Source organism: Amblyraja radiata, chromosome 40 (genome assembly GCF_010909765.2).
Source record: "Amblyraja radiata isolate CabotCenter1 chromosome 40, sAmbRad1.1.pri, whole genome shotgun sequence".
NCBI lineage: Eukaryota > Metazoa > Chordata > Chondrichthyes > Rajiformes > Rajidae > Amblyraja > Amblyraja radiata.
In genome coordinates this window covers 9,102,633-9,110,824 of record NC_045995.1, presented here as the reverse complement: position 1 = coordinate 9,110,824, position 8,192 = coordinate 9,102,633, and positions in this window count along the sequence as shown.

Below are 8,192 nucleotides of genomic sequence, written 5' to 3'. Positions count from 1 at the left end.
CTAGTTACATCCTCGAAAAATTCTATAAGATTCGTCAGACATGATTTACCTTTTGTAAATCCATGCTGACTTTGTCCAATGATTTCACCACTTTCCAAATGTGCTGCTATCCCATCTTTAATAACTGACTCTAGCAGTTTCCCCACTACCGAAGTTAGACTAACTGGTCTGTAATTCCCCGTTTTCTCTCTCCCTCCCTTCTTAAAAAGTGGGGTTACGTTTGCTACCCGCCAATCCTCAGGAACTACTCCAGAATCTAAAGAGTTTTGAAAGATTATTACTAATGCATCCACTATTTCTGGAGCTACTTCCTTAAGTACTCTGGGATGCAGCCTATCTGGCCCTGGGGATTTATCGGCCTTTAATCCATTTAATTTACCCAACACCACTTCCCAGCTAACCTGGATTTCACTCAATTCCTCCAACTCCTTTGACCCGCGGTCCCCTGCTATTTCCGGCAGATTATTTATGTCTTCCTTAGCGAAGACGGAACCAAAGTAGTTATTCAATTGGTCCGCCATATCCTTGTTCCCCATGATCAACTCACCCGTTTCTGACTGCAAGGGACCTACATTTGTTTTAACTAATCTCTTTCTTTTCACATATCTATAAAAACTTTTGCAGTCAGTTTTTATGTTCCCTGCCAGTTTTCTTTCATAATCTATTTTTCCTTTCCTAATTAAGCCCTTTGTCCTCCTCTGCTGGTCTCTGAATTTCTCCCAGTCCTCCGGTATGCTGCTTTTTCTGGCTAATTTGTACGCATCATCCTTCGCTTTGATACTATCCCTGATTTCCCTTGTTATCCACGGATGCACTACCTTCCCTGATTTATTCTTTTGCCAAACTGGGATGAACAATTTTTGTAGTTCATCCATGCAGTCTTTAAATGTCTTCCATTGCATATCCACCGTCAACCCTTTTAGAATTAATTGCCAGTCAATCTTGGCCAATTCACGTCTCATACCCTCAAAGTTACCTTTCTTTAAGTTCAGAACCATTGTTTCTGAATTAACAATGTCACTCTCCATCCTAATGAAGAACTCAACCATATTATGGTCACTCTTGCCCAAGGGGGCACGTACAACAAGACTGCTAACTAACCCTTCCTCATTACTCAATACCCAGTCTAAAATAGCCTGCTCTCTCGTTGGTTCCTCTACATGTTGATTTAGATAACTATCCCGCATACATTCCAAAAAATCCTCTTCCTCAGCACCCCTGCCAATTTGATTCACCCAATCTATATGTAGATTGAAGTCACCCATTATAACGGTTTTGCCTTTGTCGCACGCATTTCTAATTTCCTGTTTGATACCATCTCCAACTTCACTACTACTGTTAGGTGGCCTGTACACAACACCCACCAGCGTTTTCTGCCCCTTAGTGTTTCGCAGCTCTACCCATACCGATTCCACATCCTGCAAACTAATGTCCTTCCTTTCCATTGCATTAATCTCCTCTCTAATCAGCAACGCTACCCCACCTCCTTTTCCTTTCTCTCTATCCCTCCTGAATATTGAATATCCCTGGATGTTCAGCTCCCAGCCTTGGTCACCCTGGAGCCATGTCTCCGTGATCCCAACTATATCATAGTCATTAATAGCTATCTGCACATTCAACTCATCCACCTTATTACGAATGCTCCTTGCATTGAGACACAAAGCCTTCAGGCTTGTTTTTACAACACTCTTACCCCTTATACAATTTTGTTGAAAAGTGGCCCTTTTTGATTTTTGCCCTGGATTTTCCGGCCTGCCACTTTTACTTTTCACCTTGCTACCTATTGCTTCTACCCTCATTTTACACCCCTCTGTCTCTACGCTCACACATTTAAGAAACCCTTTCCCTTTAACTCCATCCTCCACTAGCCCATTCGACACCCCACCCCCCTTATTCAGTTTAAAACCACCCGTGTAGCAGTGGCAAACCTGCCTGCCAGAATGCTGGTCCCACACCTGTTAAGATGCAATCCGTCCCTTTTGTACAGTTCCCCCTTACCCCAAAACAGATCCCAGTGATCTAAGAATCTAAGAATCTAAGAATTTCCCACTTAGGAAACCTGAACGGAAACCTCTGGAGACTTTGCGCCCCACCTAAGGTTTCCGTGGGGTTCCCGGTGGTTTTTGTCAGTCTCCCGACCTGCTTCCACTAGCTGCAATCTCCGGCGACCACCTGCAACGTCCGGCGACCACCTGCAACCTCCGGCGACCACCTGCAACCTCCGGCGACCATCTGCAACCTCCGGCAAACACCTGCAACCTCCGGCGACCACCTGCAACCTCCGGCGACCACCTGCAACCCCCGGGAACCGCCGGATACGACTTGTTCACCGCACGTGGATTGGACTTCTTACTGGTCAAAGAAACCTGGCTTAATCCTGGTGAGTTTGCTCCACTCGTGGAACTCTGTCCTGATAACTGTAACTTCAGCCCCTCTCCAGGGCCGGATCCGCGTACAAGCTAGACAAGCTTAAGCTTAGGGCCTCGAGATCTAGGGGGGGGGGGGCGGGTACTCACCTCGCTGCCTCACCGACCATCCGCCCATCGGGACCTCCTACTCTTCGCCCGCTGACCCTGGCCATTCCACCGCCCTCCAGCAGCTCGCAGCCGTCATCTTACCTGCAGCCTGGACTCAGCACCGGGCCTGAAGTCTCCACGCTGCTAACTCCCACTCCCCGGGGTTTGACTGCGCTGGGTCCTAGTACTAGTCCCTAACCCTGGTAATCTCAGTGGCTGTTCCACTGGGTCTTACCCATCCCCCTCAAACCATGTGACCCCTGCTCTTCCCCACCCACACTACAGTCTTCATACCCCACTCCCCCCTCACCACCACCCCCACCCCTCCACCAGACATCGCCTCGGCCTCAGTCCACTCACCTGCCTTCATCCAGCCCCAACCACATCCCTGCCGCAGGCCCAACACTCCAGAGCTTCAAACGGCGATCCAGGTAATGCATCGCCCGCTCCGCGGCGAATCCAATATGTATTTTAAAACCAACTGTTTAATGACAACATACAGTTGGATCTAAACGTGTTACACTGTCACTGTCGGGTAGTCACGGTCCTTTATTCATGGGGGTGGGGGATTGGGAGGGAGGGGGCCTCACAAGTGAAATAATTTAGGGCCTCTCTTCATCTAAATCCGGCCCTGCCTCACTCCCACTTAGGAGACCTAAACAGCAACCTCTGGTGACCTTGCCCGCCACCCATGAGGCCACCGGAGGTTTTGGTCACTCTCCCTAATGCTCGAACGTGGTTTCCGCGCGGTCGAGGCTTCATCCAGGTTGCTGCTCTTTTTTCATCATGTTTAAAACCGGCCTCGACTAAATATAGGTTGCCGTTTTAAAAATCGATCCTTTTTTAGTCGCAGGTCGAGTCGAAGCCGGTTTTTTTCATAGTCGAGGAAGGTTTTCAACATATGCGTGGGAGGCGGTAGGAGGTTGCAGGTCACCAGAGGTTGCTGTTTAGGTCTCCTAAGTGGGACAGGAGCTTTTATTCAGCTCGCCTCGGCTCTCCGGACGCGTGGGGGCCTAGCCACTGTGTTTAAGAAACATTTCAACTGCCGCCTCCTGAACGCTGATCCTTTCTCCAGCTTCGAACATCAACTAATAGTAAGATTAAACGAGAACTTACCAGTTTGAAGTTTGATCTGTATTTTATGAGGAGTTACGATGAGGGATTACGTGAAGAGCCCGCTCAGCACGCATGCGCGCCATACATCAAAGCAGCGGCGTGGAATCAGATAGACGCAGTTATTGAAGTAAACATAGTAAAGACAAGGAGACATCAGTTTGTCAGTTTGACCCATATTATTGAGGGTGGGAGCGGAGGGCACGTAATCCCTCATCGTAACTCCTCATAAAATACAGATCAAACTTCAAACTGGTAAGTTCTCGTTTAATCTTATTATTTTACTTCGGAGTCACGTGAGTGATTCCGTGAAGCTTTTAAAGCTCTGTGATTTCAAACCGTGTAACAGTTATTACTTCACGCACTGCCGAAGTCCTTGAAGGAGGAAGTGTGTTATCGTAATCAACCAATGATTCTGTTTGAAGAAAAACACAATGGTATTTTTTAACAATAACAACAAAGAAATTAAATTGCTCCCCTGGGCTTAAATTAAATATTTGCAGTCTGTAAAATCTTTCCTGCAAATAAAACAGGTTTTGCCAACGGCTTATTATAAAATTTCTGAACGGGCTTTCCGCCGACCATCCTGCTGTAGCCAGGATGTGGTCTATCGGCACGTCCATTCTTTTAGCCGCCGACGTGGATGCTGCCCTGGTGGAATAAATGTGTACATGTTAGTGTTTATCCCAGCAGTTTTTAGCACCTGCTTGAGCCATCTCGCAATGGTTTGGCTCGTCTCCCGACCATAAGATTTTTTTATGACTGACCCACAAGGCTTTTCATCTCCGAATATTTTGGTTGTGTCTATGTAGGATAGTAGGTGGGTCATGGCACATAACCGTGGTTCTGGCGGGTAAGCCCGGAATTCCACGACTGGATTAGGTGTTCCTGGTCTGCTCTGTTTGATCAGTCCCTGGATAACGACATAGTTCTGGTCTGGAGCTGTGAGCATGCTGTCCAGTCGCAATAGGTGTAGTGACTGGACCCTCTGTGCAGATACAAGTGCCATCAACATGAGTGTTTTGAGCATAGATTGTTCCAGGTTGAGGGATCTGGCTGGTGGCCATCCCCTGAGGTATTTCAGGACCACACTGACATCCCATGTATGGGTGTACCTTGGTCTAGGGGGTTTAAGTTATCAATACCCTTCATTAGTTTGACCACCAGCGGGTGGGACCCCATGGCCTGTTGTCCTGGAGCTGGTTTTAAATAGACAGGCAGGGCACTTCTAGCTGTGTTGATGGCGCTGTAGCTGAGTCATTCATCGTGGTGAAGGTTCGCCAGGAATTCCAGTACGTTGGTAACTGTAGCGGTTGAGTAGGTGGTCCCTGTATCCAAGCAGTAGTTCTCCCATTTCTTGATGCTGGACAAGTGCTGTTATTAGTGGATGATCGGAGGGATGCTGACATGGTGTCGACGGTTTGTTCTGATAATCCCAGTCCCAGAAGTGGTTTGTGCAGAATCTGCAACCCAGGAGTTTGATTTTTTCATGGCACGGGTGGCTTGTGCCCGACACTGGGTGTTAATAACTCTGGGTCACTGGGGAATACCATCGGAGTTTCAACAAACATGTCATGGAGTATTGGGAACCATGGCTGCGTAGGCCAGTCGGGTACTATCAAAATACCTGAAGCAGAGTCCATTTGTATTGTGCGTAGTCCCCGACTGATGAGGCAGAAGGGAGGAAATGCATAGAAGAAGAATTTCCCCAATCCAGCGCGAACGCATCTACCGCTGCTGCCTCAGGGTCTGGTTCCCAAGCGACATACATAGGTACCTGGTGATTTAGCCTTGATGCAAATAAATCGATATCTGGCGTGCCATATTGCTTGATAACTTTTGCAATTTTTTGGGGGTTTAACATCCATTCGATGTTGTCATTAAATTTACGTGACCTGGTGTCTGCCACTGTATTTAGCTTACCTGGCAGGTAAGTTACTGATAGCCAAATATGTCTTTCGACACACCATTGCCAAATTGTGTTGACCAACTTGTCGCATGATACCGATTTTATGCCGCCCATATGGTTAATGTAGGCCACCACCGTAGTATTATCTATTTGTAACCGTACATGCAAGCGATGCATATTTGTGCATATTTAAACCATAAAAGTCACCCAACATCTGTAGATAATTAATGCCCAGTGTAAGTGGTAACGATGACTCTGGATTAGTCCATCTACTACTTGTGCTGGAAATAGAGTTTGTTGCTCCCCAGCCTTGAGCACTGGCATCTGTTTGGATAATAGGTTGATAATAGTGATGATAATAGGTTGAAATAATGCCAAACGTTTTTTGCCCACCACTGTAGTTCTGATATTGCTTCAGTGGGTAACTTCATGACACGATCATAATGACCTGTATGTCGTTTTTGGTGCAAAGGTCCGAATTATGTAGCCGGAAATGCTGCTACCATTTTCCCAATTACTCTGTTACTTGTCGAATAGTTGGGAGTACGTGGACCATTAAATTGTTGCATGATTGTGCCAATTCAACTGTTTTGTCTCTTGGCAGTATTACAGTCATGTAGACTGAATTAATTGTGAAGCCCAAGTAGTCCATGATTGTGGGTGGCTTCAACTTAGATTTATCTGGATGTAAGACAATCCCAGGGTTTCGAATAACTGTTTGGTAGCTAACATAGTCCATTCCATGGTCTTGCCTATTTTTTAAAGATATCATCAAGATATGCCATGACAATATGTTTTTGTCTTGTGAATATTGCCAGAGCTGGTTTTAGTATCTTGGTGAATAATCTTGGGCTGATGTGAATCCATTGGGTAACGTTTTTAACTGCCATAGCTGCCCCATCCAGGTAAATTTCAGGTATTTGCGATGATCCTTGTGAATGGTACTAAATGGTAAACATCTTTAAGATCAATGCTTGCCATGAAGTATCCTTTGGAAATTAGTTGTTTGGCAGTAACAACCGTTTCCATTTTGAAATGTATATACTTAACAAACATATTTAGTGAAGTTAAGTCAATGATGATGCGACATCCACCATCTTTTTGGGTTTAGTGATGAATATTTGATACGAATTCCAAGGGTTCATGTTTCCCATGATACCCTTTGTAATAGTCTCACCAGTTCAGCTTGTCCCTCTCGTTTCTTTAATGGAGAGGGAAATACCCTCTGTGGTAAATGTTGAACTGGTGGCAATTTTTCTAGTATGAATTGTATTTTGTATCCACTAAAGCCATTGAGTATATACTGATCACTCGTGATAGACTCTCGTGCTTCTTAAAACAGGTGTAATCTCCCCCCTGTTAGTATTAAGCCCCTATTTTCTATACCTTGGTAGGAACCAGACCCACCTACCTCAATGGTTATGGGTATTCTTCTGTTTCCTGCCGGTCCAACGAGTCTTGCACGTTGTCTGACGTGGCGGTGATGTTGGGGGGTGGCGCATTTTCCATGGGGCCTGCTCTGGGCCCTGGCCTGAAAGGCTTACGGGATCGGCATGCAGGCCCCGAGCTTTCACCAGTACCATGAGGTAGACCCTCCTGGTGGACGCGTTAGAGGTACTGCTGACTGGTTTACGTGTGGTGCTCATTCCAGACCCTGCCCTCTTGCGCCGAATATTTTGGATACTTCTCCAGTTTTTTAGGCTTGGTTTGGTAACTTAGCCAGACAGCAGGATCTGTGGTTGTGAGGTCGGCGTTCTCACAGTCCTGTAAATTTTTTTGAGTTGAGGGCAGGTTTTATAACTTCCTGAGAAGTTGCGGAGCACTGCGAGCAGTAGGGTCAGGTGGTTTGCCATACTACTCTGACCCTCTGGAAAGAGCATGCGAAAATGATAACCGACGTCAGGGATATCAAATTCATTTTAAGATATTTGGGTTTTTAAAAGCTATGCTCAATGTACCCCCCAATAACGGTGGGCACTTTGAGTAAATGCAATTTAGGGGAGGCGTGATGGAATCCAACACCTCATGACTACCTGTCTTGGAGAGGTTTGTTGAAAGAACAGGTAGTAAGCTGGCCGCCAGTTGAGACTGAAAAGCCATCTCGCTAGTGGTGGAGCCGCATAGCGGCCACACCCAGCAGTTCTTCCTGATCCTGTACCTCAAGCATACTCCCGATGTTGTTCAGCCAGTGACCCCTCTTCTTGACCAGCCCAGCTCTGGTCCCCATCGATCCCTCGACAAGGGAGATGGCCAGTGTGGAAGCACTGGAGTGGGAGTGTTAAGCTCCCTTGGCGGACTTGCCCCTACTCCTGAGGCAGTCTCGCTGGAGTTTTTAGCTCCATGACCTTCCTCTGGCTTGGAGAAACAGACACTCTTGTTCCTTGTTTGAAGTGCTGATCCCATCTTCCGTGTCTGTCTCCAGCCTGAGGTTGGTCCTGACCTTGCTGTTGGAGGCTATCTGCCGTTTTCGGGCGGCATTTCAGCGGTTCTCGGGCGGCGAGTCTCCTTGTTGGGAGTCTGCAGGGGTGCCGGCCGGTTTTTAAATTTCCCTCCAGTCCGCTGCTGTTGGTCAGACAGCTGTTTAGCGGACAGGACATCAGCGCAGCACCCGTGTCTGTGGACCGCAGCGTGTGCGATCCCGTTGCCGTCTCTCC